Source organism: Dipodomys spectabilis, unplaced genomic scaffold (genome assembly GCF_019054845.1).
Source record: "Dipodomys spectabilis isolate Male_0828 unplaced genomic scaffold, ASM1905484v1 ptg000295l, whole genome shotgun sequence".
NCBI lineage: Eukaryota > Metazoa > Chordata > Mammalia > Rodentia > Heteromyidae > Dipodomys > Dipodomys spectabilis.
In genome coordinates, this window is record NW_024870972.1 from 6,864,444 (window position 1) to 6,874,303 (window position 9,860).

General features: G+C 34.7%; 1 pseudogene; it reads left to right on the forward strand.

Moving 5' to 3' along the window:
- Positions 1 to 1,671: 1,671 nt before the first annotated feature.
- On the forward strand, positions 1,672 to 1,771 carry LOC122127010 (annotated as a pseudogene).
- Positions 1,772 to 9,860: the final 8,089 nt, after the last annotated feature.

Genomic DNA, 9,860 nt, shown 5'->3' on the forward strand with positions numbered 1-9,860 from the left:
ACAGATAGAGAAAACATAAAACAACATATGATAAGGCAACTATTTGTGACTATTGTCACTATTTGTGGAGTACATGGGCAGCAAACATGGCTCTGAGAGGGAGTTGAGTGGGCAGAGCCCGATTTGCTTTACGTTCAGTGCATAACCATCCCTTGGAAGTTTAGGTACATGATAGGATGTGACCTTTACAGTGATTGGTTCCTCTTCCTCCCCTCCCATGCCACGTGCTCTTTTTTGCTTTAAAAAGGGCTTGCTCTGTGTTAATAAATGAGTTTACTGCTTGACTTGACTCCCTGCTGCGTCTGATTTTCTCCCGGGCTAATGGAGGCTTGGGAACGGGCTAACGGGCGCACTAAACTTTCCTTGGACCCCGTCTGTCTTTCGTGAGATGGATGAAGACCCAACAACTATTGTGTTGAAATTTACTTCATTAGCTAACCTTTGGGTTTGAAATATGGGAGGCTGATCTATTGAACACATTTTTGGAAGGTACCTACTGAACAACACAAATAGTGGGTGGTACTATTTCTACACTTTAATGAATGGTTGAACCTGTTTGTCATTGGTGCTGGGTAAATAAACCAACTTTAATGTAGCTTGCGCCCTACACTTGAAAAACTTGTAATGTCACTAAGTGTCATCTACTTGTCAAAAGTTATTTTGGTGAATATGATTTTAAAACGTTTATTTGAAAAGAAAAACACTTTCAGGAGATTAAATGTAGGTTATTATTGGTTTGAGAGTGACAACATTTTTATATCACAGAACCAAGTTTAACTGAAGTACCAATGTTTTGAAGCACTAAGGATCTTCTCATTTAATGTTTTTCTAAATTACATTTGAACTCTAAGTCAAGTTTTCCAAAAATTGGTAGAACAATTATGGATCTATCATTCCAGGAACTCTTTTTTGGACCACTTATGCTGGACTGAAATATTTCATTACTCATTAGAGGAGGGGTTTTAAAAATAATCTTATGACATTTTGTGATCTTGTTCACTCATATGGATTGGTCATCTGTAAACTGAAAGTTTGATTTACAGAAATGTCTCTCAGATTTTGTGATCTCCTCCTTCATTTTAAGTTGCTTTGCATTTCACAATTGCTTACTGATAATTCCTGCATCTCAAGGAGTTGGGGAACTGAAATATAGGAAACGAAAAATGATATGGGTCTTCAATTAGTTTCTGTTGGCATGTTGGATGGGCCTAGGTGAGAAGTCTTGCCCATGTTATCTGATGATGCAGATAACTGGGTCCTGGGATCCTAGGATCTCATTTGGGAAAAGTAAGACCTCATTTGGGAAATTTTCAACTGCAGAAGTTTAGAAGTAGCTCTTAAGCAAGGCTTACTTTGAATCCATTAGCTCCACAGAGCTAAGTCAGTTGGATAAATTATTACTTGAAACAGCCATCACCTTTGGACCTAGCTATAGATACTTGAAAGTACAATCAAATCCAAAATGGAAAATAAAATAGTAATTGACAAAATAATTGCAAATGTGAGCAATGGACTGAACAATATAATCTTTCCACTATTCACAGAAATTCAGGGAAATAAAATCAATAGCACTGTTAGAAACAATAAGGTTTCCTTGTAACAAATAGGCACCCAAGGATATAAGCCTGTATAAAGATTGCAACATTAACTATTTAATTTAGAGGATACTACATGCTTCAGTAGCATGTATACCCAAATTACAAGAATACAGAAATTAACATGGCACTTGCACAAGGATGATATGAAAATTTGTGAAGTATTCCAAATTTTTCATTCTTGAGATGCAAGAAATGAAAAACATTAAAAATTGATTACAAAATTACAAGTGTAAAAATACACGTAATTCATATAATTAAAAGTTAGTTTGACATCAGTGTATTAAATCTTCACCTTAGAAAGGCCTTTATATGGGACTGGGAAAGTGGCTCAGTGGTAGAGTGCTTGCCTTGCATGCCTGGGGCCCTGAGTTCGATTCCTCAGCACCACATAAGCAAAAAGAAAAAAGCCGAAATTGGCACTGTGGCTCAAGTGCTAGAATGCTAGCCTTGAGCTTAAGAGCTGAGGGACAGCGCCCAAGCCCAGAGTTCAGGCCCACGACCGGAACCCCCCCCCCAAAAAAAAGAAAGGCCTTTACATAGCATAACCTTTATAAAACTTCTGAAATTAGACAACATTTTCATTCTATCCCAAAGAAATATAATACTATAAGGACCTAGGAAACAAAGGAATCTTAAACTCTTTCTATATGGAATGAAATCTGAAAGGATTCATTAATGAAGCTATATCTTATAAAGTAGCGTATAATTCAAAGTATTATATCTAGGAGAGAATAAAATAGATTATGGACACTATACAAACATAGACTATAGAATATTTTAAAATATACTTTTTCCGACAAGCACGAGAAATATCTTTAGTTTCTGTATTAATTTCAATAGATAAGTTAATATTATTTCTGATTAAAAAGTCACAAACTCTGAAGAAATCATTATAGATGTATACAAAAACTCTTGAATACATTTGGACATCAAAGGCAGGCAATTCACTTGAAAGAAATCCACAGAATCCATGAATTTTTACAGTAAGTTATTGCTGTTATTTGGATTGTGAAAATATTTTGTATGGACACAAAGGATGGAATGGCATTATTGAAATTTAAGAAAAGTAATTGAATCATTAGGATTTAGTAGAACAATTTGTACAGTCTTCCACAACTTCAAAGAGGTAGTGATACATACTTATCCTTTTAGCAATATCAAATGCAGTTTCTTCCCAATTGTTCTTCAGACATGGTTTTATGTAATGTTTCAACAGAAAGAGATCAAATGAATTTTTGCTATCTTAATTTCCAGCAGCAATATTCAAGGGGGTCAAGAGGCCTTTAGATTGGGCATTGGAATCTGCATCGTGATGAAGTAAGAAAGAAGCCACACTGTTATTATTCCATTTATAAGCACTGTGCAGATGTGTCCATCAATCTACAGTTATTGTATGTGCCGCTTGAGCCACCAACTCAAGGACAATGTCTAAGTGTCCACTGTAGACTTCTTGATGAAGAGGCATATACTCATCGTCATCCTTAATAATCACATGAGTGGCCCTTTTGGAAAGTAGTCTCCGCAGTGTAGTAAGCCGATTGTTTTCAGCAGCACAAAGAAGAAATTTGCTTCGATCCTTCTCTATTTATTTTATTGAAATTGATATCATTTCTCATTTTTTCCTCTTGTTCCTCATCTTTATCAGAATTGCCTAACCAGAGACTTTGATTGCCAGTGAAAATGAGGTGTCCATGTATTTCCCTAATAGTTCATGTTGGGTGAACTGCTCAGAAATATCCGGTGAATTTTCTGCATCTTTTTTCACCATGATTTATTTTCTCTTTTTCCATTTTTACTATTCTAAATTATTCTAACGAGAGGAGGGAGTTGATGGAGAGCAGAGGAAAGATGTTCCTCCATATTCAATGGTACAGCCTGAAAATGAGGATCAGTGGTGTCTTCATGTGCAGCTTATTCTAGGAATGAGAAAATATGAAATAATGCCTTCTACATAAATGATTTGGGAAATGGCAGAGCAGAAAGTGAAATGATGAAACCAAAAATATAAAAGCAAAATAAATTAGGATAATTATGGAGCAATCATATTATCTATGAGAACCATGAAAGAGAGAGAGGAACAGAGATGTGCAAGGTCCTACCTAGCCACAAAATCCATGCCTCTGATCAATTTATAGAGCAAGCAGAATTTTATTTTTTAAAAATGATGGAAAGAGAATTCATGTATTTACTTGAAATTAGTAAATACATTTTTGGTAGCCTATATAAAGAGACATAGATTTACCAATATACAGACAAGAATCTAAATCCTTGATACTTCTAGTAACATATCTGACTTCAATCAGTTGAATCACACTTTTCCTGTATAATGAAGGAATAGGCCCACTCTAGGAAAGCAGCTAGAGAAGGCAGGCCGATTGTATCTGTCACAAAACTTTGTGGAAAATGGTATTTAGGATTACTTACTGGTGATCCACTTGCCCTGGAAGTATGATTCTGACCTATTGCTTGCTGATTCTGAACTATTGTTTTGATCATTATATTCTACAAGAAGAAAAAGTGAGAATTGGTAACAAAGGACTATAATGCATTTTGATTTCTCATTAAGCACTTAATCATCAAAATCACATGAAGACAATAAACAGCCTTATTTTTTAAGATGAAAACAATGTCTTTAAAAAAACAAGGAATTTAAGTAGTCATTCAAAGGACTTCTATTTTATTACTACATTATACATTTTTTTCTAATGTTGGTAACAATAAATAATGGATCAAATAGAAAGCTCTTAAAGCTCATATGTTCAATAGTGAGTTCTATTACACTATATCATGGTATTTTTTGTGTATGGTCTTAAGAAGAAATTTTCATTACTAACTTGAATTTCTGATAGGACAATATCATCACTGTACATCTTGCTTCTATACTCTCAGTTTTAAATTGCTATCTAAGTATGTGCATTAGATAATCATAGAGAAGGGAATATGTCCAGAAAAGAAGCCATAACTTAACTCAGCAAGAGTAGGTACATTGAATCATTTTGGAATTATTTTCTGTGCTTGCGAAGATTACTATTGACTTTGTCATTCCTTTGGGGGAAACAAAGTCATATGTACACATTTTCTGTTGTTAGTGGGGCTTGAACTCCCATCCTGGGCACTGTCCCTCAGCTCTTCAGCTCAAATTTAGTGCTCTACCACTAGCTACAACACCACTTCTGGGTTTCTGGTGTCTAATTGAAGATAAATATCTCATGGATTTTCCTGATCAGGTTTGCTTTGAACCACAATCCTCTGGTCTCAACCTCCTGAGTAGCTACTATTATAGAAATAAGCCACCAGCACATGGCTCATATTTGCATTTATGTGCACTAAATGATACTATGTAGACAAAGAATGGAAATTTAAATCAAATGATGTGACATTGCAGCTTTTTAAAAAAATTGAGGTAGCAATAAATATGTCCTCCTTTTCCATGTTGTTACATTAATGACTCATGAGGTATGGGACTCTTAGCATCTTCTGCTGTCTGCTTTTGTGGACTTAGTATCAGAAATTGTTCATAGAGAAATAGAGAAAGACATAGATTTTTAGAAAGCAAAGGAGATCAGGTGTGAAAGAACAGCATAGAAGGATATACAACTTATCACACAAAGATTAAGAACTAGTCTAAGTGATTAGAATGCTAAAGGCACTGAGGAATAAGCCTAGTTGATAACTAGTTCTTCAATAACCATAAATGTTTCCCTAGAACAGTTTGTGGTGTAACTTAGTTATTACTATCATTTATTCCTTCCATCTGGAGTTATTCCTTCTCCTCTGCCAAAACTATTAATTAACTTCTGCCTTTTTGGTGCCCTGATTTACCAAAAACTTTTCCAAATCTCACATATACACTACCCTTCTTATTGTGATTAGCAGTTACCACTCAAAAGCCTGGAATCTTTGAATTTCCAGGATTAATCTTCACCAAATATCTAAGCACACTACTGGCATTAATTACCATGACCTATTATGAAAACATTTTTTTGTTCAACACAGAATTCTAATATAGGTAAAGTACATGAATTAAGGGCTATTGTTAGATATCATTTGGAAGGAACAATTATATATTCCAAATATGGGTTCTTTATTTTGCATTTACTCACTAAATGACACTTTTGCCCATCCTGGGGCTTGAACTCAGGGCCAGGGAACTGTTCCTGAGCTTCTTTTTATTTTACATCAATGCCAGCACTCTACCATTTGAGGCAAAGCACCACTTCCAGTGTTACCTTTTCTATTTATGTGGTATGGAGGAATTGAACCCAGGGTTTCATGCATGCTAAGCAATAACTGTTCCATGAAGCCAAATTCCCAGAGCCCTAAATGACTTTCTTTTTATATTCATAAGTTTTTTTTGTGTGTGAAAATATAGCACAGATGGGTTACAGTTATATGAGCAAGGTAATGAGTACATTTCTTTTCAAGCATTGTTGCTACCTCCTTTGTTTCCCCTTACCATCCTTGCCCACCGATCCTCCCATCTCATCACCAAAGTTGTAAAGTTCGTTTTTCGGCATAATGTCTTGTGCAATGGAACTTTCTTAAGATGGAATTACTTTTTCATTCTGTTAATAAGTATTATAATTTAGGGGAGGTAGTAGAAAAGGAAGTGGAAAACAATACTAAATCCAGTAAGGCTGGTATTCTTATCACATTATTAAGGATGTAGTGTTAAGACCTGCAGGACTAATAGGGCTGTTGCATGTGACATCATTATGGAAAACACTATTAACTGTGATCTCCGACATCCATAATATGCTGCTTCCACTTTCAAGGTCAAGAACCAAATATCTAAGACTTTTTATTGATTGGGTGTGTTTCCTAGGAAGGAAGAAAGAGGATGTGATTGGTGATGGTGGAAAAATATGCATATTGGCTCCCTGTCCACATTTTTTACAGTTTTAAAAAGTGCTACTGATGAACTCCCACTTACATCCAATTGCCTTGCTATCTGCACAAGATGAAGATAAATGAAGACATTTATTCTAGTGGATAGTCACATATATTAACATAATCCATTTCTGGAAAAAAAGATACTTGGTAAAAAAGTATAGTCTACAAAATGGTTTCTTTTCTTGGAGAACAAAAAGTAGTATTGAAATGATTACTCCAGCTTTATTTGAGATTTTATGCTGTCTCAGAATCAAAATGTTCTCTAATTCCTGTAACATCCTAGCACAAAAGACATGATTTGAAGTAGTTTTAGAAACAAAGGTACATAATAGCTTCCTTCCTGCAGAGACTGTGATGGCAAGTATGATAGATTATATTGTAGTTCACTTTTTTCCCTCTTTATCTGAAATGTTGCATATCTTGGCATATTACTCTATGTCCTGCACCAGCTTCCTGTAGGTGAGATTTACCTCTACTCTGCAATGTCAAGATGGGTCATGCGACTTACTTCAGCTTACAAAAGTGAATCAGAAGTGGTGAAAGACTATTTCTAGGGGAAGATTTCTATCTCATTGTCTGTGTCTAACAGCTGACTTGTTTTTCTTTAGCTATAAAATAGCATATTTCCAGAGAGAGTCTTCTTTCAACTTATATACTGGGAGAATATAGCATGTGAAATTGAGGCAAAACTCAAATACTGCCTTATACATATAACACAGGCAGAACTAAGCTAATATTAGAATATGATATTAAGATGTTTGTTTCTTACCATCCTTGTATAACTTTATAATAATTGACTATAGCACACCAGAATTTAACAAACCCTAAACAAGAACTAAAGAAATAGACAACATTTCCTGTAGGAAATTATTACAATTTTTTATAAATAAATATTATCCATGTATTGTGAGATTATCTTTTTCTATAGATGTGTTTAATCACTCTAGAGCACTGTATACAATATCAAAAATCATTATCCGGATCTTGTGATTGAGATAAGGAAGAACAAAAATAAATAATCGCCTTTCATTACCCAACACAAATTTGAATAATTATCAGATGGGGGAAGTATACTCAAATGGGTACTTAAAAGTCTCAGGTGTAGTTCAAAAGAGACATGATAAGGTAAGAACCATCAGAAAAATAGAAAGATTCCTAATTAGAAGATAAAGGAAAAAACAACAACCCAGATTCTGAATTTCTGGAAAGCAGAACGGGAAGTAAATGCGTTTTCCACTAGAATCATTTTTTATAACTTACAGACAAATAAAAATAATAATATACATATATGTCTATATGCATGTATGTACACATCTGTATATTCTTATATATGTATATATAGGTATTTGTATATAAATACACATAGTGTGTATATATATACATTTATTTAAAGAGACTTGAATCAGAAATATATTAAGAGCATATTAATGCCAATGAAAAATTTTAACGATCCTGAATAAGTTATCAAAATTTCAGGGCTGGGAAGTTGGCTCAGTGATAGAGTGCTTGCCTCGCATGTCTGAGGCCCTGGGTTCGATTCCTCAGGACCACATAAGCAAAAAGAAAAAAGCCAGAAGTGGCGCTGTGGCTCAAAGTGGTAGAGCACTAACCTTGAGCTGAAGAGCTGAGTAACAGCGCCCAGGCCCAGAGTTCAGGCCCCATGACCGGACCCCCCCCCAAAAAACATCCAAATACATATCACTATAGGAATATAACAACAACCAAGGAACATATGGAAATATCACAACATACCTAGACATTGCATACATATAGAGATTAATGGAAATAAAAGCAATAAGATAGCCCTGCACAACAATTAAGTAGAAATTGGAATCCTTGTTCAATAGTGCTTGACACTTAAAATGATAGGGTCAGTTTGTTAAACATACTAGCAATCTTTAAGATATTACACATAGAGTTGCCTCTATGATCCATAATTTTGAATCATAATTTTATATGCAAAATAGATTTCAACACATGTCCAATGAGACACATGTACAAAAATATACATAGCAAAACCTTTTAAAATAACATATAATAAAATATTGAAATGCTCATTTAGGATGTTATACCCTTATACACATGTATACAAAGCAATATGCTCTATCCATGAGAAAAATTTGGAAACAGTAAAATTACATGGGAGAAATGGATAAAATAGTCAACATTTTCTAATGATATGAGCTTTTATAAATTGGCACATCTGTAGAGGTAGAATATGAAAGAATAGCGGCTCAAGGGGAGGATTGGTTGAAATTATGACATAAGTGACTACTAATAAATATTGGAGTATTTTGAGAGGGTAGTGATTATAAAATGTTCTAGAACTGAAGGTGATGTTCTTATTCCAACTCTTTAATATTCTAAGAATCATTGTATTTTATTGAAGAATTACAGATTGCATTTGCATTAACCTTAAGAAAAATTTTAGAATAGTAGTAGGTGAATCTGAGTGATAATTTAGAATTTAAAATCACAGAATTCTATAATGCGTAACAAGTATGTTCATGGATAAGACTATCCATAAAATATGATCTGTGATATATACTCTGAGTGACTATAGATGACATTGTGAGTCTGAATATTCTTCAAAATTATGTAAATTGAGGGATGAGATAGGATTGAAAAGGATGAGGGATAATGATTACCAAGACGCATTGTATTGGCCATGGAATGTGGCTTAGTGGAAGACTGCTTGCCTTGCATATGTGGAGCCCTGGGTTTGATTCCTCAGTACTACATAAACAAAATGAGCTGGAATTGGCACTATGACACAAGTCGTAGACTACTAGCATTAGGAAAAGAACTCAAGGGCATTGCCAAGGCCCAGAGTTCAAGCCCAAGTACTAGCCAAGAAAAAAAATGTGCATTGTATTAAGTCGGGCACTAGTGGCTCACACCTGTAACCCTAGATAATCAAGATGCTGAGGATTGAGTTTTGAAGCCAGCCCAGGCAGGAAAGTCTGTTAGATTCTTATCTCCAATTAAATCTCAGAAAAATCTGAAACTGCTGCTGTGCCTCAAGTGATAGAATTCTAGCATTCATCCAAAGGAGCTCAGGGACAGCTCCCAGACCCAGAGTTCAAACCTCAGGATAGAAAAAAGAAAACAAACCTCACTAAACACTATTCATAAACTGCTTGGTCAAACAGCAACTCCCATATAACTACTTAAAGTTAATTAAAAATATGAAATACAAGTAATTTTGGGAACCAGACATACATAGTATACAGGGGACAAAATAAATTTTTTATCAGGCAGTTTGCGTTGAAATTTGTTTATAGTCTTCTTACATCATTTATGAAATTGACAATGCTGCCATTTGCAGGTCAGTTTCCTTGAAAAACAGATTGAATTCTGCTGTCTATT